The sequence below is a fragment of the Triticum urartu genome, chromosome 2 (genome assembly GCF_003073215.2).
Source record: "Triticum urartu cultivar G1812 chromosome 2, Tu2.1, whole genome shotgun sequence".
In the NCBI taxonomy this organism is placed as follows: Eukaryota; Viridiplantae; Streptophyta; class Magnoliopsida; order Poales; family Poaceae; genus Triticum; species Triticum urartu.
This window is the reverse complement of record NC_053023.1, coordinates 499,720,827-499,745,681: the sequence shown is the minus strand read 5'-3', so window position 1 is coordinate 499,745,681 and position 24,855 is coordinate 499,720,827. Positions and strand designations below refer to the sequence as shown.

Genomic DNA, 24,855 nt, shown 5'->3' with positions numbered 1-24,855 from the left:
TGATGATACATCTCTTTCCATAACTCGGAGAGGGTTCGCATGATTCACTATCAAACAAAAGTAGCAAGTACCGCCCACACAAGGCAGTGCACTAGCCCTAAGATGGTTTGATAACACGCATCGTTCTGGTAATTAAACACAATGAAAACTACCTTGAAGAATTGCGCGACCAACTATTTCTTGTCATCGATCTCTCGGGCAATGACCACAGCACGGACAGCGGCATGGGAATCGATCTCTGGGGCGATGTCCACAGGACAGACCGCGACATCAGAATCAATCTCTGGGGCAATGTCCACAGGACGGACAGCGGCATCGGAATCGATCTCCGGGGCAATCTCCACAGGACGGACCGCGACATCGAAAACGATCTCTGGGGCGTTGTCCAAAGGACGGACCGCGACATCGGAATAATCAAGGACGTCCACCGGCACCTGCACAACCCTAACATATTAACAAGCACATTGCAAATAAACAAAAACCATAACTATGGTAAGCCCTTGTTTTTTACCTTGTGCAGCTCACCGGGGGATCCCTTACCTCCGGGGGCCATCGCATTGCCAGGGAAATAATATTTCTCAATGGCGATTATCTCCTCAAATTCGGCATTGAGCCTCTCATAGGTGGCCATTAGAGTTTCTGGGGTAGGTACGGTGGGGCCCTTGTTGTTCTTCCAGCTTTCTTTGAGGAGTTTGTCCGCCAACATCGTCAACTCTTTGGCCAGTGCTTGTTTCTTGGAGTTCTTCGTCTCCATGGGTTGGCCTGCCAACATGGCCAACTCGTTGGTCGGTGCTCGCTTCCTGGAGATCTCTGTCTCAAGTGGCTTATCCGCCGGCAACTCTTTGCGTAGTGCTCCAGGATCCATCAATAAACTGCCAAACAAAAACCAATCGAAAGGAAACCACAATCGCAATGAAAACGGGAAAAGAATAGGCTGTGAGAAATGGTCGGTGCTTCGCAAAAAGAAATTTCTTGGAATGAAAATATAGTAGCATCACTGATTCGCCCGCCTTTCCTTTGTCAGTACAAAAGAAAAATGGCAGAAGTGAGTAGCTTGGAGTGAGGTTTTCTTCAAGAAAGGGGAGAAAGGGCTTGAACGAGCGTTCCAGTGAAATGATGGTTGCTTTGTCCAGTCCAACTTCAAGGCCACTTTACCACTACTAGTAAATGTGTGCGTTTTGTGATATGATGGGTCATGACGGACACACCGGGGTGCCCGGTGAGTCTTGACTGTAGCACCTCGCTGTGATTTGGTGGATGGCACGCGGGCCCGGATGCTTTGATGTCTCGATAGTAGTAGTTTGGACGACAGACAAGGAGCTCCGTCCTGGTCTATTGGTCCCTATGATAATCTGTGCCAAATTTTTACTATAAATTTAACTAACCAAATGTTCATGCATGTCACAAAAAATTACATCATTCAAAACTATGTTCAAATACGAATCAAAGGATATAATTTTTGCTAACATGCACTAACATTTTGTCAGTTAAATCTTTGGTCAAAATTTAGCACAACTTATAAAGGGGCCGAATAAATATTGTACTCTCACATTTTGTTTTGAGGGTACTCCCACATAGAAAATATAAATAATAACGCATGTTGGGGCAGCCCATGTTTCTGATAATTTTAGCCGTGGGCTTGTTCACAAATTCTACGAGGCGGTGGTTGTTTAATTAATGGAGGGTCTAGTACCTGACTTGAACGATACAAAGTGCGACCTAGCACACCATAACACCACTTGGAATAAGCGGGAAGCTATCTAAAAAAATCAACAGCTCAAAAAAAATGGCGACCTGGCACGTACACAATTTTAAACGATTGTTTTGATGGAGTGAAAAAAGAAAACTACCCCACTATACATATATATAGGCCGGAGCCTCTGCGCTTGCTTGCTAGGGTTGGTCTATTCACACACTCTCATCCTCTCCAAATCTTAACAAGATAGCGGTGGTAACACTGTCTTTCTATCCTCACCGCTAGTTACAGATCCGGACGTATCCCCCTCCGCCGGTGAAGGGGAGGAGGGGCAGCGTTCAGTCCGTCGTCGACAGCAAGGGAGGAGACCCACTGCCGGCCGCACCGTTATCTCTGGCCGAGCGCCGGCACGGGAGGTCCTCCGATCCCTTAGTCGTTGCCCTAGTGTGGGCGGATCCGGCCTCCCGCCAACTGATACGTCTCCAACGTATCTATAATTTCTGATTGTTCCATGCTATTATATTATTTGTTTTGGATGTTTAATGGGCTTTAATATACCTTTTTATATTATTTTTGGGACTAACCTACTAACCAAAGGCCTAGTGCAAATTGTTGTTTTTTTGCCTATTTCAGTGTTTCATAGAAAAGGAATATCAAACAGAATGAAACCTTCGGGAGAGTTATTTTTGGAATAAATGTGATCCAGGAGACTTGGAGTGGACGCAAGAAAGAAGCGAGGAGGCCATAAGGCAGGACGGCGTGCCGCCCACCCTCGTGGGCCCCTCGCAACTCCACCGACATACTTCTTCCTCCTATATATACACATATACTCTGAAAACATCCAGGAGCACCACGAAACCTTATTTCCACCGCAGTAACCTTATGTACCCGTGAGATCCCATCTTGGGGCCTTTTCCGGCGCTCCGCCGGAGGGGGAATCGATCACGGAGGGCTTCTACATCAACACCATAGCCTCCGCGATGATGTGTGAGTAGTTTACCACATACCTTCGAGTCCATAGTTATTAGCTAGATGGCTTCTTCTCTCTCTTTGGATCTCAATACAAAGTTCTCGGTTCTCCTGGAGATCTATTCGATGTAATTCTTTTTGCGGTGTGTTTGTCGAGATCCGATGAATTGTGGGTTTATGATCAAGATTATCTATGAACAATATTTGATTCTTCTCTGAATTCTTTTATGTATGATTTAATATCTTTGCAAGTCTCTTCGAATTATCAGTTTGGTTTTGGCCTACTAGATTGATCTTTCTTGCAATGGGAGAAGTGCTTAGGTTTGGGTTCAATCTTGCGGTGTCCTTTCCCAGTAACAGCAGGGGCAGCAAGGCACATATTGTATTGTTGCCATCGAGGATAAAAAGATGGGGTTTATATCATATTGCTTGAGTTTATCACTCTACATCATGTCATCTTGCCTAATGCGTTACTCTGTTCTTATGAACTTAATACTCTAGATGCATGTTGGATAGCGGTGGATGTGTGGAGTAATAGTAGTAGATGCAGAATCATTTCGGTCTACTTGTCGCGAACGTGATGCCTATATACATGATCATGCCTAGATATTCTCATAACTATGCGCTTTTCTATCAATTGCTCGACAGTAATTTGTTCACCCACCGTAGAATTTGCTATCTTGAGAGAAGCCACTAGTGAAACCTATGGCCCCCGGGTCTATCTTCCATCATATTATTTTCCTATCTACTTGCTATTTCTATCCTTGTTTATTTTCCAATCTTTATTTTCCAATCTATACAACAAAAATATCAAAAATATTTATCTTACTATCTCTATCAGATCTCACTTTCGTAAGTGACCGTGAAGGGATTGACAACCCCTTTATCGCGTTGGTTGCGAGGTTCTTGTTTGTTTGTGCAGGTACGAGGGACTTGCGTGTAATCTCCTACTGGATTGATACCTTGGTTCTCAAAAACTGAGGGAAATACTTACGCTACTTTGCTGCATCACCCTTTCCTCTTCAAGGGAAAACCAACACATGCTCAAGAGGTAGCAAGAAGGATTTCTGGCGCCATTGCCGGGGAGGTTGCACCAAGTCAAGTCAAGATTCGATCTCCCGCCAACATGCGATTTCTGGTGCCGTTGCCGGGGAGATCTATGCACAAGTCAAGATATACCAAGTACCCATCACAAACTCTTCTCCCTCGCATTACATTATTTGCCATTTGCCTCTCGTTTTCCTCTCCCCCACTTCACCCTTGTCGTTTTATTCGCCCTCTTTTCCGTTCGCCCTTTTTCTTGCTTCTCGTGTCTCAGTGTGTTAGATCATTGGTTTTGCTATCATGGCTAGTCCTTCTATCATTGTTTGTACTCCCGATCATGAAGTTCTCAATTTTAAACAAAGGGAGGGAGAAAATTTAAAAGATGCTTGGTATAGAATTTGCAATGCTCAGAATAGATCCACTAGGCAGCAATCCACTTCCGTTCTTCTTCGCAATTTTTATGTAGGCATCACCCCTTGGAAAAAGATATATTCTTGATACCATTACCGGAGGGAATTTTTTGGGTAGCCATACTTTTGATTCTTATAATGCTATGATAGATTTGTTTGGGCCACCACCCCTCTTGGTTAATGGAACTATTTTATGATGTAGGGTGGAACCCTATGTGGCCGATCTTTCACGAAAGGAGCGGATCCCGTGATGAACACGAAGAACACGAGGGGGAAAACGAGGGGAATCACAAGGGGAAATACGAGAGAAACACTAAAACCAACAAGAATGATCACACATGTGCTAGATCCTCGAAACACAAGAGGAGATACAATATCCAAAGTCAACAAGGGACGATACAAATGGTAACCGGTCTTCTCCATGAGGAGGTCTTGAATCTACGAGGGGATCTTCCCGTAAAGGGGTCTTGAATCCAAGTTGGATCTTCTCCGAAGAGGGGCCGCTGTCTCTCTCAAGGAGTAGATCTGATATGGATGAGCGAAGCTCTATCGCACAAATGTGCTAGCACAATGCTAACCCTCAAATGGTGGAGGTGGAGGAGTATATATAGTCTAGGGCCACGAAGGGGTAAGTGAGGGCGAAGGGATACATGGGCTCGGCCCGATACACTGTGCACAGACAGGCGTCGGACATCCGACGGGTACCGGACGTCTGGCATTTTGGCTCGGGAAAGCCATCGTCGGATTTCCAGACATTGTCGGTCGTCCGGTGGCTGATGGTCATCGGACGTCCGGCCTTGGTCGGTCATCCGGCCGCTGTAGCTTTCGTCGGCCGGTCCATCTGGCTGGTGGAGACTCCAGGCGTCGGACGTCCGGTGACTGTCGGACTCCCGGGAACTGATGCTTCCTGGCAACTCTTCCTCTTGTTTCGTGTGCTTGGTTTCCTCACCGTCTTTTCCATGGTCTTCCTCTTTGTTCTTGGTCATGCATAGCACATATATTTGAGGTAGTAGCCATGTCTCATATGTGGAAAGTGATGGTTCGAAGAGGAGCGAGTTCACCTTGTGTCCAATGGTGTATAGTCACGGTCTCATCGTATGTATCCTTGGGGCTTGGAGAGTAGTCAGAGTGTACATGGGGATGAATGTGGGATGCTCCGCATCATCTCCCCCCCCCCCTGGGAAAGATCCGACCTCGGGTCGTGATCCTCATCACCATGGAAACGGTTGTCATGGACGGAGTTGAAGGCATGGTGCAATCCAAGTGCTCCAAGGTGTCTCCGGTATGTGGTACATGCAAAATGAGCAAACACGAAGTACACTTGGAAATAGAATGGTTAGCGCACACAAAGTGTCCATCAAGTAAGCATGTGTCCGTGCGACAATATTGATCATGACAAGGTGCATGAAGCTTATCCAAAAGATATGGAAATGTATGCACAACATTCATGGGAGCGAAAGCAAGAATATGATCAATGCAACCATGGTGCAAAATGATGTCATAGTGAGACGGTTTATCAATAGCATGAATATGGTAATGGATGCTAAATGTGATGTGATCATGCAATTGATGGTAGGCAATAAGATCATGATGTATGAATGTGCCATCAAGAAAGATCACAACAAATTTGCTAAGGAAATTGATAACCCACAAGTATAGGGGATCAATTGTAGCCTCTTTCGATAAGTAAGAGTGTCGAACCCAACGAGGAGCTAAAGGTAGAACAAATATTCCCTCAAGTTCTATCGACCACCGATACAACTCTACGCACACTTGACGTTCGCTTTACCTAGAACAAGTATGAAACTAGAAGTACTTTGTAGGTGTTGTTGGATAGGTTTGCAAGATAATAAAGAGCATGTAAATAAAAAGTAGGGGTTGTTTAGATGAAGGAATAACTAAGTTAGTTTTATTAAAGTAGTTTTTGTTACGAGAAAGTTATTTGTCCCTAGGCAATCGATAACTAGACCGGTAATCACTATTGCAATTTTATTTGAGGGAGAGGCATAAGCTAAGATACTTTATCTACTTGCATCATATGCACTTATGATTGGAACTCTAGCGAGCATCCGCAACTAGTAAAGATCACTAAGGTAAAACCCAACCATAGCATTAAAGCATCAAGTCCTCTTTATCCCATACGCAACAACCCCCTTACTCAGGTTTGTGTTTCAGTCACTCACACAACCCACTATAAGCGAATCATGAACGTTTTGCAACACCCTACAGCAGGAATCTCTCACGCTTGCGCGACACGGAGAGCACCATAGGACAGCACCAATAGTAAAACATGCAACTCAAACCAATCTTGATCATCAAATAGCCCATCAGACAAAACGGATCTACTCAAACATCATAGGATAGCCATACATCATTGGGAAATAATATATAGTGTTGAGCACCATATTTAATTAGATATTACAGCGGGTAAGAGAGAGGTTACACCGCTGCATAGAGGGGGAAGAGTTGGTGATGATGGCGGTGAAGTTGTTGGTGAAGATTGCGGTGATGATGGTGGCCCCCGGTGGCACTCCGGTGCCACCGGAAGCGAGGGGGAGAGAGCCCCCCTCCTTCTTATTCTTCCTTGACCTCCTCCCTAGATGGGACAAGGGTTTCCCCTCAGGTCCATGGCCTCCATGGCGTGGGAGAGGCGAGATCCCCTCCGAGATTGGATATGTCTCTCTGTCTCTCTCTGTTTCTGCGTTCTCGGATTCTACCCTTTCACCGTTTCTTATATTCTCGAAGATCCGTAACTCCGATTGGGCTGAAATTTTGACACGATCTCTATCCGGAAATTAGATTTCTTGAGGCGAAAGAAGGGCTGCAACCGCCTTACAGGGTGGCCACGAGGGTCAGGGGCGCGCCTGCCCCCTGGGGCGCCCCCCCACCTCGTGGGCACCTCGAGCATCGTCTCGCGTTGATTTCACTTCCCAAAAATCACATATATTCCAAAAAAATATCCATCCGTTTTTATCCCGTTTGGACTCCGTTTGATATGGATTTTCTGCGAAACAAAAACATGCAACAAACAGGAACTGACACTGGGCACTAGATCAATATGTTAGTCCCAAAAATAGTATAAAAAGTTGCCAAAAGTATATGAAAGTTGTAGAATATTGGCATGGAACAATCAAAAATTATAGATATGACAGAGACGTATCAGCATCCCCAAGCTTAGTTCCTGCTCGCCCTCGAGTAGGTAAATGATAAAAAGATAAATTTTGATGTGGAATGCTACCTAGCATAATCTTGATCACATATCTAATCATGGCATGAATATTGAGATACGAGTGATTCAAAGCAATAGTCTATCATTTGACATAAAAACAATAATACTTCAAGCCTACTAATAAAGCAATCATGCCTTTTCCAAATAACATGGCTAAAGAAAGTTATCCCTACAAAATCATATAGTCTGGCTATGCTCCATCTTCTTCACACAAAATATTCACATCATGCACAACCCCGATGACAAGCCAAGCAATTGTTTCGTACTTTTGACGTTCTCAAACCTTTTCAAATTTCACTCAATACATGAGAGTGAGCCATGGACATAGCACTATAGGTGGAATAGAATATGATGGTGGAGGTTGTGTGGGGAAGACAAAAAAGGAGAAAGTCTCACATCGACGCGGCTAATCAACGGGCTATGGAGATGCCCATACATTGATGTCAATGTGAGGAGTAGGGATTGCCATGCAACGGATGCACTAGATCTATAAGTATATGAAAGCTCAAACTGAAACTAAGTGGGTGTGCATCCAACTTGCTTGCTCATGAAGACCTAGGGCATTTGAGGAAGCCCATCGTTGGAATATACAAGCCAAGTTCTATAATGAAAATTCCCACTAGTATATGAAAGTGATAACTCAAGAGACTCTCTATATGAAGAACATGGTGCTACTCTGAAGCACAAGTGTGGAAAAATAATAGTAACATTGCCCCTTCTCTCTTTTTCTCTCATTTTTCTTTTCTTTTCTTTTCTTTTCTTTTCTTTTTTTGGGCCTTCCCTCTTTTTGGCCTTTCTCTTTTTTTAGTTTTTTATTTTTTTGTTTTTTCGTTCGGAGTCTCATCCCGACTTCTGGGGGAATCATGGTCTCCATCATCCTTTCCTCACTGGGGAAATTCTCTAATAATGATGATCATCACACTTTTATTTACTTACAACTCAATATTACAACTCGATATCTAGAACAAATATATGACTCTATATGAATGCCTCCGGCGGTGTACCGGGATGTGCAATGATCTAGCATAGCAATGACATCAAAAAACGGACAAGCCATGAAAACATCATGCTAGCTATCTTACGATCATGCAAAGCAATATGACAATGAATGCTCAAGTCATGTATATGATGATGATGGAAGTTGCATGGCAATATATCTCGGAATGGCTATGGAAATGCTATGATAGGTAGGTATGGTGGCTGTTTTGAGGAAGATATAAGGAGGGTTATGTGTGATAGAGCGTATCGTATCACGGGGTTTGGATGCACCGGCAAAGTTTGCACCAACTCTCGAGGTGAGAAAGGCAATGCACGGTACCGAAGAGGCTAGCAATGATGGAAGGGTGAGAGTGCGTATAATCCATGGACTCAACATTAGTCATAAAGAACTCACATACTTATTGCAAAAATCTATTAGTCATCGAAACAAAGTACTACGCGCATGCTCCTAGGGGGGTAGATTGGTAGGAAAAGACCATCGCTCGTCCCCGACCGCCACTCATAAGGAAGACAATCAATAAATACCTCATGCTCCAACTTCGTTACATAACGGTTCACCATGCGTGCATGCTACGGGAATCACAAACCTCAACACAAGTATTTCTACTAATCCACAACTACCCACTAGCATGACTCTAATACCACCATCTTTATATCGCAAAAGTATTGCAAGGAATCAAACACATCATATTCAGTGATCTACAAGTTTTATGTAGGGTTTTATGACTAACCATGTGAATGACCAATTCCTGTCATCTCTCTAAATAGATATAAGTGAAGCAAGAGAGTTTAATTCTTTCTACAAAAGATATTCCCACACTCTAACAAATATAAGTGAAGCAAAAGAGCATTCTACAAATGGCGGTTTTCTATGTAAAGAGAAACAGGCAATCCAAACTTCAAATGATATAAGTGAAGCACATGAAGCATTCTATAAAGCCATGCTCAAAAGATATAAGTGAAGTGCATAGAGAATTCTATAAATCAACCAATGACTACCTCATACCAGCATGGTGCATAAAATAAAAATTAAAACTAAATGAAAAAGACGCTTCAAGATTGCACATATCGCATGAACGAAACGAATCCGAAAACATACCGGTACTTGTTGAAGAAAGAGGGGATGCCTTCCGGGGCATCCCCAAGCTTAGACGCTTGAGTCTCCTTGAATATTTACTTGGGGTGCCTCGGGCATCCCCAAGCTTGAGCTCTTGGCCTCTCTTCCTTCTTCTCACATCGAGACCTTCTCGATCATCGAACACTTCATCCACACAAAACTTCAACAGAAAACTCGGTAAGATCCGTTAGTATAATAAAGCAAATCACTACTCTAAGTACTGTTGCAAACCAATTCATATTTTGTTTTTGCATTGTGTCTACTGTAATATAACTTTTCCATGGCTTAATCCACTGATATAAATCATTAGTTTCATCAAAACAAGCAAACTATACATCAAAAACAGAATCTGTCTAAAGAAGAACAGTCTGTAATAATCTGAACATTCACCGTACTTATGATACTTGAAAAATTCTGCCAAAATTAGGAAAAATAAACAATTTGTATAGAAATACAGTGCAAGAAGAATCAGAACCATATGACGTCCCAGCTAAAAATGTAAACTCGCGCACTACAGCCAAAGTTTCGGTCCTGCACCGTACAAACCATCAAGCAAATGTAAACATCCTAAAGGCAAACATTGGCACATTATTTTTATAAACAATGGAATTGTACAAGGGGGTTATTATTTTTGTTGAAAAGTTTCTGTAATCAAGATTCACAAAGTTGCCGTGAGCATGAACAAAGTTCAAGGAGCTCTCCCACTTCAACAATGCTTGTCTTTCTCACTTTCACTTTTCTTTTTGAAAAAAATTTGGGTTCCCCTCTTTATTTTTGTTGTTTTTAAACTATATGAAAGCACTCAACAGAAATAAATGACTCTCTAAAAACTTCCGGGTTGTCTCCCTGGCAGCGCTTTCTTTAAAGCCATTAAGCTAGGCATATAGTGCTCAAGTAGTGAATCCACCCGGATCCCAAGGTATATCAAAGCCAATTTTAATTAGCAATGATTTGGCATTTAGTAGTGAGCACAAAGTAACATAAATCAAGCAATGCCAAAGTCTAACTCTCTTCCTATGCATCGGCATGTCATAAAAGAACAATTCATGCATACACAGTAAAGGGCAATGCATAGTATAAACAATTTCTTGCAGTTTTACCATGTTGGAAACATAGAGAGGTGGAGATATAGTTCCTCTCTCATAATAATTGCAAGTAGGAGCAGCAAGCACATGCATATTATATTCATCAAAATCATCATGTGCAACGGTAAAGGGCAACCCATCAATATAATCCTTAATAAGGGCAAACTTCCCTGATATAGTGTAGTCGGGAGAATTCAAAAAGATAATAGGACTATCATGTGTGGGTGCAATAGCAACAATTTCATGTTTAACATAAGGAACTATAGCAAGTTCATCTCCATAAGCATAATTCATATTGGCATCTTGGCCACAAGCATAGCAAGCATCATCAAAAAGGGATATTTCAAGAGAATCAATGGGATCATAACAATCATCATAGCAATCATCCTTCTGTAAGCATGAAGGGAAATTAAACAATGTATGAGTTGAAGAGTTACTCTCATTAGAAGGTGGGCATGGGTAGCTAATCCGCTCTTCCTCCTTTTGTTCTTCGCTCTCCTCCTCATCTTTTTCATCCAATGAGCTCACAGTTTCATCAATTTCTTCTTCCATAGACTCCTGCAAAATATTAGTCTCTTCTTGGACAGCGGGGTAGTCCTCAATATATGGTTCAACATAGGCATTAGAAGCATAATTATCATAGCAATATTTAAGTATGTCAAAATTTTCAGATTTGTAAAGATTAGCATCATACATTTCAATCAAAGAAGCAATTTCATAAGCACCCTTAAAAGCAACAAATTCTTCAATTTTTTGAACATCGTAGTAACTATAAACACCCTTAGCATACGAAGATACGATTTCATTATCACTAAACTCACATTGATAGGGAAGGTGTTTCTTAGGGTTTTCAGAACAACAAGTAATATCATATATTTCGCATAAATTCCAAGCATAGCATTGCAAACGATGAATTTGACCCAGTAAAATTTTCCCTTTTTCAGATATTCGGTGTCGCACATAACAAGCATGCTCATCTAAAGATTTGCCCTCAACTAAGCTAGTTGGGGTTTCAGCACGAGCACATAGGGATTGAAGATAATCCAAGTAATAAGCTTCAGCAGTGTGATAGATTTTTGAGTGGTTCTTCAACCATTGGTTTAGTAGGTACAACTATTTTTTGGTATTTTGCGTTTCCTACCCATAACTAAAGATAGAAAAAAACTAAGAATAGCAAATAAAAATTACTTAGTGATAAAGCAAACAAGCACACACGAGAATATTCACCCCACGCTATTGCTCCCCGGCAACGGCGCCAGAAAAAGATCTTGATAACCCACAAGTATAGGGGATCAATTGTAGCCTCTTTTGATAAGTAACAGTGTCGAACCCAACGAGGAGCTAAAGGTAGAACAAATATTCCCTCAAGTTCTATCGACCACCGATACAACTCTACGCACACTTGACGTTCGCTTTACCTAGAACAAGTATGAAACTAGAAGTACTTTGTAGGTGTTGTTGGATACGTTTGCAAAATAATAAAGAGCGCGTAAATAAAAAGTGGGGGCTGTTTAGATGAAGGAATAACTAAGTTAGTTTTAGTAAAGTGGTTTTTGTTACGAGAAAGTTATTTATCCCTAGGCAATCGATAACTAGACCGGTAATCACTATTGCAATTTAATTTGAGGGAGAGGCATAAGCTAACATACTTTCTCTACTTGGATCATATGCACTTATGATTGGAACTCTAGCAAGCATCCGCAACTACTAAAGATCATTAAGGTAAAACCCAACCATAGCATTAAAGCATCAAGTCCTCTTTCTCCCATATGCAACAACCCCCTTACTCGGGTTTGTGTTTCAGTCACTCACGCAACCCACTCTAAGCGAATCATGAACGTATTGCAACACCCTACAGCGGGGATCCCTCACGCTTGCGCGACACGGAGAGCACCATAGGACAGCACCAATAATAAAACATGCAACTCAAACCAATCTTGATCATCAAATAGCCCATCGGACAAAAGGATCTACTGAAACATCATAGGATAGCCATACATCATTGGGAAATAATATATAGCGTTGAGCACCATGTTTAAGTAGAGATTACTGCGGGTAAGAGAGGGGTTACACCGCTGCATAGAGGGGGAAGAGTTGGTGATGATGGCGGTGAAATTGTTGGTGAAGATTGCGATGATGATGGTGGCCCCCGGTGGCACTCCGGTGCCACCGGAAGCGAGGGGGAGATAGCCCCCCTCCTTCTTCTTCTTCCTTGACCTCCTCCCTAGATGGGAGAAGGGTTTCCCCTCAGGTCCATGGCCTCCATGGCGTGGGAGGGGCGAGAGACCCTCCGAGATTGGATCTGTCTCTCTGTCTCTCTCTGTTTCTGCGTTCTCAGATTCTACCCTTTCACCGTTTTTTATATTCCCGGAGATCCGTAACTCTGATTGGGCTGAAATTTTGACACGATCTCTATCCAGAAATTAGCTTTCTTGGGCGAAAGAAGGGCTGCAACCGCCTTACGGGATGGCCACGAGGGTCAGGGGCGCGCCTACCCCCCTGGGGCGCGCCCCCCGCCTCGTGGGGCCCTCGAGCATCGTCTCGCGTTGATTTTACTTCCCAAAAATCACATATATTCCAAAAAAAATCTCCATGCGTTCTTATCCCGTTTGGACTCCATTTGATATGGATTTTCTGCGAAACAAAAAACATGCAACAAATAGGAACTGGCACTGGGCACTGGATCAATATGTTTGTCCCAAAAATAGTATAAAAAGTTGCCAAAAGTATATGAAAGTTGTAGAATATTGGCATGGAACAATAAAAAATTATAGATACGACGGAGACGTATCAGAAATGCACAAGCTCATATATCATGGATGACATAGGAATACAAGATGCAACAAGGCAATCATAATGTGAGTCAATCCATGCATAAGATTCAAATTTGTCATGTGTATGATATGTCCATCGAGCATGACATGTGTGAGCACAATCAACAAATATGGAGGTGTTGGTGTACCAATGCTCGATGTCGTGGCATGAGTGGCGGTTCGAAGGTACATCCAATAAGTTCGAGCGCTCCTCAATGTGAAGGTCCATAGAGCCAATCTCCCATGTCGCTCCTTCGTTCGCGAGATGTATCATGTAGACAACAAGAAGGAGACAACAATGAAAGAGTGACCCATCCAATATGCATATTTGAGGATGGCTCAAAGGGAAAGAGTTCACCTTTAGGAGATTGTCGCAAATGTTGGTGTTGCACATCTTGTATGCCTTCACATGACCAAATTGTGTCATGCTGGTATCGCCTTGTGAATCCTTCAGCATGAAAGAACATGACAAACACTCGGAAACATAAATGAGGTTAGCGGAGATGCAAAACCTATCATTCGTGTGGTAAAATACACAACAAGTGTATGCATCATGCTCATCATAAAAAAGGACAAGGGAGCATTTCATAGTATGGCCGCATATGATGCGAGAACAAGCAAATACAATAGGCTCAAGTAAACAAGCATGCATCACAAGTAATATGTCCAAGTCTCCGAGATCAATAAGCATAGATGCAACAATTGAAGGCAAGCGACAATGAACAAGATGTATCATGTGAGAGGCATGAACATATATGTCATCAACCCAAGAAAGCAAGTAAGAGTGTAACATGGGTGATGCGACAAAGCGAGCAATCATATGAATCAAGGCAAGCAAGCTAGTAGTGCAAAGATGCAACGTACTAGAAGGAATCATGTCAAGTATGTCATGTGTGTAAATAGTGGTCATGAATAATGCACAAGACATATCACAAGCATGAAAGGAGGATATGAGCAAAATAGCATTAATAGCATGAGGCACATGATAAACATGGCAATAGCAACAAGGATCTCCACCAAGCATGCAAATACACATAGGAGTAGTAAAATGGTGAATCATGGGTATATGCAAGCTAGGGTCACAATTGCATGGCGAAGGCATAGAAACAAGCATAGCATGCAAAGTGAACACGGTAAAATGAGCATGAAGCGACAAGCGGTATATAGCCCATAGCCGTGTGAGAGCCAAGTGACAGAGATGCGCGTAGTCGTTGCGTGAAGAGAGCAGTGGGAAGGATAGTTCATGGGATCCCAAGTTAGCTTTGCTCTCAAGAGCTTGTTTCGTCAACTCATGGGATTGTGAGGTTGACGAGTGTTCATAAATACCTACACAAAACAAAGGCAAAGGAAAAATTGTGTGTGCGTGGTATATGTACACATCATCCATCATGATGCGCACGTGCTTGTGTTGGTTAGCACAAAATATCCAATGCTTAAATAAATGAGATGCATGATATAAAAACATGTCATCCATCATGATAGGTTTGTTGTTATGTATAGCATAATGGAGACTCAAATTGTGTAGTGCATCACACAAAATATGTAAAGCATTGTTATTCATGGAATGCATATGGTGCAAGCAATTATGAGAACCATGCAAAGTATGGAATGCATCAAAATCTCCGAATATGTATGAGGAAACTATGAGGGTCTTCTCATGAGAATTAATGAAAACATCACATGAAGAATATTGACAACATCCAAAACAATGCATAGTTGGAACATGGTGATCATGGCATGGCATAGTAGATGAATTGCGAAAATCATGTAAAGCATGGCAATATCATCACATGAAAAACAAAAGCCAATGACCATCATCTCGTCATCTATGCCATAAGTGCAAATCGAATTTATGTGAATGGGGCATGCATAGTCACTATGTTGAGATTGAAATGATGCGATATGGGATATCTCACTCATAGCATATGACAAGGTTAATGGATTGTCAAACATGATGTGACCAAAAGAATTTTCACATGATATCCTATGGAGCATAGCATCACAACTAGGCAAATCAACATGCTCATCATCATATGCATCATAAATAGGTAAGTCATGACATGAAGAAGTGGCACTAGCATGAATCATGGGAATAGGTGTGCCAACATCATGCAAGCAATCATTCGCAAAATAGTCCACTAGTGGGACAAGAGAAGCACCATCACCTATGTTACCTTTGGAGCATCGCTCATGTGTTGTAGGTGACACTACTAGGAAAATTCTTATACATAGAAATTTACCAGTAGCGTTTGTTTGTGTACCCAGCGCTACTGGTAAGCTACTGGTAATTACCAGTAGCGCTGGGTACAAAGCGCGCTACTGGTATGGCATAGCAGTATCGTTGGTTTCTTGTGCGCACGCTACTGCTAAGTGTGCCACACTACACCACCAGATCAAAAAATATTAATAACGCGGGTAGTAAATTCTATGCTACTACTAAGTGAATAGCTATTGCTCAGCGTGTCCACTGCCTCCACATGCCAAGCGACAAGATCAAAAAAAAACTCTTCTCACACAAATCTCACCCCCACCGTACCCCTGGCTCTCGGTCGACCTCCTCTCCCCCACGATCTCGTCGCCGCCGCCACCACCCACGCCGGCCGGTTCCGGCAATCTCCAGCTGCATGCAACATGCCCCCAAGTTCCGCCCCGCCCTCCCCTTCGTCCAGATCCATGCCTCAAGGTCTGCACCCTTGCCCGCGGCTAGGGATTCGGGCGCCCCCCTGTTCTTGCCGCCGAGTGCCCGGGTCGGCCCGCTGGCCAATGAGCAGCACCCCGCACCTGCGCGTGCCCAGGCAGACGAGCAGTACGGGGATTGGCCGCGGATGGAGACGAGTGCTGGCGCGGCAGCAGGAGAAGCTGTGGCGGCGGCGGATCTGGTGACTGCCGGGTCGGCTCGTCGTTCGTGGCCGGCCGGAGTCGCGGTGAGGCGCTGTCTTCCATAGATTCCGGTGGCTGGCTGACGGCCAATTGCTCTTGGACGCCGCTGGAGCTGCTCGTTTTTGAATTTTCAGTAATGCGGCTAGCTATGCCAGGTGCATTTTCTTAATTTTCGTAAGTGCAACAGCCAAGTTCAGTTTTAGTTAAGTGTGGTACTAGTGTAGGCTTTGGGATATCAGTTATAGTTCAGTAGTACTAGTGTATGACAAACAAATTAGATGTTAGTAGATAGATGCACAATTAGTTCAGTAATGTCAAGTTCAGTTTTCGTTCATTGTAGTGCTGCTCAACTTGAGTGTAGTTCGGGTATAAAATTTTCTATTCACGCCTATGTTGCAGCAGTCCGCGCGATTGTGATTCTCGTGTCGCTGATAGCTTGGAGCAGTTGGTTCTGGTCCATCTACTACTCGTGACTGGGAAGGAAGGATCATGTCGTTGATAGTTCAGGTATAAAATTGTATCTTCTCATATAGCATTATTTCTAACGGCAAGTGTATTTTGGTCTACAATATATCAATCCACATAAAGGATGTTATGCGATTCAGGTTCCTAGTAAGGCCTTACTTCAAAAAAAAAAATACCAACTACAATGCTGCAGTCCTACAGTTTTATCCATCAAACTTAGTTTCTATGGTTACTATTTTTATTATTTCAACAACTGGTAGTGAAGTTAAGGCGAGCATTGGAACATTTTGATAGCTTAGTCTTTTTGGATGGTCCTCTATCTGTATAGCATTACAAGCAACAACCACTGAGCCATGAGAGTCTTTCTAGATGGTACTCTATCTACATACTCTTACAAGAAACAACCAACAAGTTATGGTATATATTTCCATTCTCAAAATAACTATCTTTGCTGCTTCTGAATATTTAGCATTCAAAATGACTTTACCGAATATGTAAGATTATCCAGGAATTCTGCTGTCAGGACATTGGATTTTGTATGTGATTGAGCTGATGCATTTTCTCCAAAATCTGAAATAGTTAATGATAGACATCCTTGCCAGATGTCATCTAGTCTGTCTTACCATCATATAACACAAGTCCCCTCTTCTGCAGCTAAAAAGAAAAGCCACGCGCGAAGAAAATAATGCGGCTGAGTCGAGTGACTGTATGATTGTCACCACTGGATTTACTGGCAATCCGCTACTCACCCCAGTGTCCGGAAAAGTTGTTAAGAATTATAAATCAACGACTAAGAACAATAAAGCTAGGCCTCAGACACCTACGCCAAATGTTGATAAGTGAAAACTTCTTGAGTGCCATTTTCTCTGAAGTCCAAACTCTTTTTTGCCTATTTATTCAGGCTGCAAAAGATTAAACATGCACATCCTTTCATGTACAGGCTCACCACTCAATCCAACAACTCCTGGTACTTGCCGCTATGACAGTTCGTTAGGTGATGACAATACTCTCCATCTATATGATTTTGTTTTAGGATGAGATGTTACAATTCAGCATTCTGGAAGAACTCGAATTTCTAGTTACTCTAGGCAGCTATGGTAAAGTAAATACTCTGCATTGGCTTGCTTTTGTTATTGGGATTAAGTCCCTTCTTATAGGAGAACTAACTTTCCCATCAAGGCAAAATTGCCTATAATTTTACTTTTTCACTCTTAATTTTTGCAACAGTATGATACTCTATGTAGTTCCTCAAGATATTGTTCTTTATTAGGAGGAATTAAGGATTAAATTTACTGGAATAGTAATAAATGGGAAGTTGTCATGTCGACTATAATGGCCAGTGATATTTATAATGACCAAGTGTTGTTACTGCTGATGATTACTAGTAATACAACAAGAATACATCTGCAACCAAGGGTACAATGTTGGTAATAATCTACTATTGTTGATGCCTTCTTGCTTGCTTGCTTGCGAATGACCTGGGAATTACTCCTACTTGGTGCACAACCTTTGCTTGTTGCAATTTGCCTCAAAAGCTTGGATTTAGAATCTATAATAAGATTTGGTCATGCCTAGCATTGTATCATTCTTAAGTTGGGTTTTCCCCAATTTCTAGGATTGGTCTGTTAGGTACTGCTTATAATTCACATATACTATGCTGCTGCTATATGCTTTTGTTTCTGCTATTGTTACTTAGTGCTCTATAGGTTACTGTTATATTGTATTAATGCTCCAGGTTCTTTTGAGTTCTTAGTAGTGGTCTTGGTTTGTTGTTTAATTCCAGGATTTGTGAGTTCCTAGAAGGGAACACATAGACATGAAGCTACGGCGGCGACGAAGACGATATCAACATGGGGCTGCGGCGACGATGATGACGATGACATCGACATCGACACAGGGCTACGGCGGCGACAAAGACGATGACATAGTCATGGTGCTGCGGCGACGACGACGACGACATCAACACGGCCTTGTGGAGGCGCTGACGCCGACGACGTAGACGCGTGGCATATATTGTGTGTGCGCGCGCGTGCATGCGTGTGCACGTGTGCGTGTGTTAATTATCTACATCAAATATGTATGATTGATGATTGACTGTATGCATAACATGTACGTATTGTGAAATGCATGTCTAAATTGAAATAGGTAGACTTTTTTTTTTAAATCCTAATTTGTTACTACTAGCGTGGGTGTATCATAGAAGCGCTACTGCTATTCCTTTACTAGTAGCGTGGGTGTGAAATACTAGTAGCGTGGGGCACCAGCGCTACTGGTATGTCTATTTAGTAGTAGCGTGGAGTAAAACACACGCTACTGCTAAAAAATAGCTGTAACGTCATAGCAGGTAGTCCAAAAACCCATGCTACTGGTAAGGTTTTTCCTAGTAGTGTGAGGTGTCGAAGGCTGAGTTGTGGTCATCTTCATCTTGATGGAACCATGTGGGGGGTGCATCATCGTCCACCATGGCCATCGTTGTCTCCATTGGAAGCATGGACTCATTGAGGATAGGCGTGTCGTCATGTAGGAGACCTAGCACCAAAGAAGAAAACATATTCGGAGTAGAGGTTAAGTCGTTAGAAATCATAGTGGCCTCACGTGTCGTGTCAACTACCTTACTCACTAAGTGTTGTGGCTCACTCACTCCCTCTCGGATGCTCTCACTCATATGGTTGGTGGAGTCACTCAAATGGCTCTCAACCTGACATAGGATGTGTGGCATGCTCTCAAGTGTGGGGCTAGTGGTGGTCACACTCATCCTCTCATAAGAAATGCTCTCAATGTCACGTATGGTGGGGTCACTCATATCACTCGCGGGGTGGTGGCTCTCCTCACATGGCAATTGGGGCATCTCGTCACATGTCGGTGTCGGAGAGATGTTGGTGCAAATGTCTCCATGCTCAATCATGTTGTAGTTGTAGCCGTGGATGAAGGCCGAAGATGACACATCATCACTCTCCTCTAAGACCAAACATAAGGTCTCATGTGCGGTCTCGTAGCTTGACTCGGAGTATGAGTCCAATATGGGTGCCGTCTTCAAGTGGTTGAAGAGGTTCATGCTCGTTGCCGTGGTCGAAGGGGATTGTCGGAGTAATGGGCCACGGGTAGGCTAACCCAGGCCCAGAATCTTTCAAGACATGGAGGCAGACTGCGCCCCTCGAGACCCCAGGACGAAGAGCCGCCTTCTGAGAGTCGGCGGCGAGGCGACCGGCTGCCCACTTGCGGCCGAGTCCTAGGAACGACTTCAGGATGAGCCGACTCCTGACTGGCGACTTCCAGCGAAGCCGGCCTTGGGGAGTCGGCCCGCGATGCCAACAACCCTCATGCCCCCATAAAGAGGGACGGGATGGGGAGTGACCAAAGTAAGGTCCACTCTCACCCCTTTTTCCAAGGGCATGCGTGGCTACAGTACGCCGTACCCGCGGAGATCTCCGCGCGACGCGACACTGTTGCCATGCCGGCCCTGACATCAGCCCCAGGGGGCGGAGCCCTGTGCCCACGACGGCCTGCTGGTACGACCCAGGGATGATGGGTCCCACCAGTCGGCGGGCGTACGAAAGACGGCGAAAGCACCACCAGTCGGCCCGGATGGGAGTCGGCCACCAGAAGTCGGCCGGCCCCTCCCACGGGCCCCACACGCCATTAATCAGACACGACAAGTAGTGGCCATAGTGATCGCCCGCCAGACAGCGGGGCTGTTGCCACGACCTCATGACCGAGCCTGTGTCATTAGAGGCACGGCTACAGTAATCTGCAGCTGGCAAGACCCGCCCGCGGCGGACGCGGCCTGTCGGCTCGACACCAAGCCATTCGGCGGGGCCCACCAGTCAGCAGGCCCCAGGAGTCGGCGGATAAGACGGCGGCCAGAGAGACTGATGGCTGGGCCCGCGCCTAGCCGGATTACCATTGTACCCCTGGGGTAGGCCTATATAAACCCCCAGGGCATCCATGCAAAGGGTTGGAATCCATTAGCACTAGACCAGATCATATAGGAAGGAGAGAGCCAGCCTTGCCTTCTCCTACCTCCAAGAAACAGCTCAAGGACAACCGTGTAAACACTTTGCCATAGTGATCATGCGGAGACCCCGTAGAGCAGCAGTAGGGGTATTATCTCCCCGGAGAGCCCTGAAGCTGGGTAAGATTCGCCGGCGTGCATGTCTTCGCCTTATCCCGTTTCCAGCCACCGGCGACGTTCTACTCGCCCCCACCATGATAAGCCATTCTTTGGCATATGTCGCACCCAACCCCCGACATTTGGCGCCCACCGTGGGGCATGGTGCACCGTCGTCCAGAGACCTGCTCTGGACAGGAACCCTTTTTCTCCCTGGAGAGCGCAGCCAGCCCGGCACGCCAGACGGAGTTTGTGCTGACGCGCTGCACGGCGTTGAGATAGCCTGTGCAGCCAGCTGCCTTGCCGATCTTGTCGGCGAGGTTCGCCTCTTCGACGAACCTGCATCCAACACAGGCACGGGCGGCCCCGAGAGCCTCCTCGCGGGCCTCCTCGACCAACTCCACGTCGCCGGCGAGCCTGCCGTGGACTTGGAGTCTATAGGCTCCACCGACCCGATGCTGATCGACTCCGACACCGCGTCGCTCAACGCGTTCCCCACTAACGTGGTGGTCTACGACGAGCCTCTCCCTCGCGCGGAGAGCGATGGAAGCACCGTCACCGAGGTGCTCGTCATCGGTCATGACGAGCCTCCTGGCGGAGGAGCGCATGACCCACTTGGCGCAGCACTACAAGAACTAACTACGCCCATTCAGGAAGATGCTGACGCGGAGACGTTGGAGGCGCGCTGCCTTCAGCTCGTCGAAGGCGCGAAGAAGCTGGCTAGCATGAGACGCTTGTCAGAAGCCTACCAGCGTGAGATGGATCGCGCTGTGGGTGGCTCGCCAGCCCCAGCTGGGCCCAGCCGCCTTGGCGCGGTCCATCTGCGCGGCGTGGCCATCGCCAACCTGTTCGGGTCAAGTCGCCCTGTGTACGCCACGCCTGCGGAGAACATTCGAGCCGCCCAGGCGGCGGCAGACGAGCTGGACAACTTCGAGGGCGAAGAGCGCCGCCTGATGATGGAGCGAGTCCAGCGGCTCCTCGACGCGGCTGCCGCGCAGAACGAGGCCGGCTGCCGCACGGAGGTGCCGCAACGGCAAAACGACGACCTTCGCCGAGATCAAGGCGCAACGTCTCGGACGCCGACTGGCGGCGCCCGAGGAAGGAAAGACAAGGATCCGGCTGTCAGCCACAGTCGGACTCACATTACCATAGAGCGCGACCAAGACGGCCGCCCGAGAGCAGTGGAACGACGGGACGACTGTCCGCCTCCTCCTCCTCGCAAGGAAAGGCGAGTCTCCCCGCCGCCTATTGACCATCTGACTCTCGGCGACCGCCTTGGCCGCCGAGAGGGAGTCGGAGAAAACGACGCCCGCCACCGGATCGACCGACTTCACCAATCACTGGCGCTGGAAGAAGAAGACGAGTTGGGTCCGCCTTGTTTTGGGCCCCGCATTCGAGATGAGCCCTTTTCCAAAGGGTTCACGCTCCCAAGAGACACGCCCAAGTACACCGGCTCCGTGAAGCCGGAGGACTGGCTGGTTGACTACTCCACGGCTGTCAACATAGCGAATGGCAACAAGCGTGTCGCCGTAAAATACGTTCCGCTCATGCTCCAGGGCACGGCCCGGACATGGCTGAACAGCCTGAAGCCCCGCAGCATCAACAGCTGGGTCGACTTCACCGAAGCATTCGTCCGCAACTTCACAAGCACGAACAAGCGTCCTCCCAAGCCTCATCAGCTTTCCTTGTGCATGCAAGGCCCCAATGAGTCAACTCGCGACTACCTCACGCGTTGGGCCGAGCTTCGGAACTCCTGCGAGGGTGTGCACGAGGTGCAGGCTATCGAGTACTTCACCGCCGGGTGCAGAGAAGGCACCCTCCTCAAGCACAAGCTCCTCTGTGATGAGCCAGAAACCCTCGACGAGCTGCTGATCATAGCAGACAAGTATGCCACGGCCGACTCCTCCATGAAGGCGGAGATTCAAGTTAGCGCGACTGGCAAAGTGGCCCCTCAGGCTCCTAGAACTCCAGCGGGAGACGCCAGTCGGCGGCAACAGCAGAACAACCACAAGCGCAAGGCCCCGCAGCCGGCTTCCAGCAGCCGGCAGGTCGCGATAGTTGAAGACCAGCAGCCGGATGGGCAGCCTCCACCCAAGCGACAGAAAGGTGGCAAGCCCAACTGGTTGCCGGCTTTCTCATACGAGCAGACTCTGGATGGCCCTTGCAAGTTTCATAGCGGCGCGAAGCCGTCGAACCACACCACCCGGAAGTGCCACTGGCTCACCAGGATTGCTAAAGGAGACGGCCTCCTACCTCCCCCGCCTGCTAGGCAGCAGCCTCCACCTCCGCCCCAGCAGCCGGCTGTCAGGCCAGTCGGCGCAGTACAAGACGAGTACCCCGAAGAGCACGGAGCCTACGTGATATTTACCAGCGTGGCTGATGATCGACGCAGCAGGCGGCTGCAGCGACAAGAGGTGAATGCAGTAGCATCAGAGACGCCAGAGTTCATTCACTGGTCCGAGAAGCCTATCAGCTGGAGCAGGGCTGATCACCCAGAGGTGATGCCGAGTCCGGGCTCTTATGCCTTGGTCTTGGATGCCACCTTTGCCACAGATAGACGAGTTGCTCGTTTCTCGCGAGTTCTGATAGACGGAGGCAGCAACATCAACATCTTGTACAAGGACACCATGGAGAAGTTAGGAATCAAGTAAAGACAGCTTCAGAACAGCCGGACTGTGTTCCACGGCATTGTTCCTGGTCTTTCCTGCTCACCAATCGGCAAGATCCTGATGGACGTCCTCTTTGGAGACAAAGATCACTTCCGCCGAGAGTCAGTTTGGTTTGAGGTGGTGGACCTCGAGAGGCCATACCATGCATTACTTGGCCGACCCGCCCTGGCCAAGTTCATGGCAGTCCACCACTACGCCTACCTCAAAATGAAGATGCCCAGTTCCAGGGGGATTCTGACCGTAGCCGGCAACTACCGGAAGTCGTCTGCCTGCGCGCCTGAGAGTAGTCGGCTGGCCGAGTCCCTGGTGATCGCGGCCGAGAAGCGGCTCCTTGACCGGGTTGTGGCGACGGCCGGCAAGCAGCTAGAGGTATCGCCTAATCCAAAGGAGTCGGAGGCTGAGGGTTCGTTCAAGCTGGCCAAACAGACAAAGAAGATACCCTTGGATCCAGAGCACCCAGAGAGGTATGCTCTCGTAGGCGCAAACCTCGACAACAAATAGGAAGGCGAGCTCGTCGATTTCCTCCATGAGAATCGGGACATCTTCGCATGGTCCCCCAAAGACATGCCAGGTGTACCGACGGAATTCGCCGAGCACAAGTTACATGTCCGATCTGATGCAAAGCAGGTCAGGCAGCCCTTGCGCCGCCTATCAGAAGAAAAGAGAAGAGTTGTCGGAGAAGAGATAGCCCGACTCCTAGCAGCCGGCTTCATTATGGAAGTATTCTTTCCAGAGTGGCTAGCCAACCCGGTCCTGGTACTGAAGAAGAACAAGCAGTTTCGAATGTGTATTGACTACACAAGCCTCAACAAGGCTTGCCCCAAGGACCCGTTTGCTCTCCCAAGAATTGATCAGGTGATAGACTCCACAGCCGGATGCGAGCTGTTGAGCTTTTTGGATGCATATTTAGGATATCACCAGATCAAGCTGAACCCGGCAGACAGACTGAAGACCGCCTTCATCACGCCGTTTGGAGCCTTCTGCTACCTCACCATGATGTTCGGCTTGAGGAATGCCGGCGCCACCTTTCAGCGTTGCATGCAGAAGTGCCTCCTCAAGCAACTCGGCAGAAACGCTCACGTCTACATGGACGATGTGGTGGTGAAGACGGAAAAGCGTGGAACACTGCTGGAAAACCTCAAGGAGACCTTCGAGAACCTGCGCCGATTCCATATCAAGCTCAACCCTGAGAAGTGCATCTTTGGAGTACCAGCCGGCCAACTCCTTGGCTTCCTGGTCTCTGAATGCGGCATAGAGTGCAACCCTGTAAAGATCAAGGCCATTGAGAGGATGGAGGTACCCAGCCGACTGCTGGACGTGCAAAAGTTCACCGGCTGCTTGGCGTCCATCAGCCGATTCATCAGTCGACTG

The 24,855-nt window shown here is 46.3% G+C and overlaps 1 long non-coding RNA gene across 3 annotated transcripts; it reads left to right on the top strand.

The window, feature by feature from the left end:
* The first annotated feature begins 15,815 nt into the window (after window positions 1-15,815).
* LOC125541723 lies at window positions 15,816-18,868 on the top strand. Of its 3 annotated transcripts, none has more exons than XR_007297631.1 (4): window positions 15,816-16,416; window positions 16,642-16,749; window positions 17,362-17,701; window positions 18,491-18,868. It is a non-coding gene; the product is annotated as an uncharacterized LOC125541723 (long non-coding RNA). The 3 variants fall into 3 exon arrangements; XR_007297630.1 differs by having other exon boundaries at window positions 15,817-16,397; window positions 16,645-16,749; XR_007297632.1 differs by having other exon boundaries at window positions 15,817-16,397.
* Window positions 18,869-24,855: the final 5,987 nt, after the last annotated feature.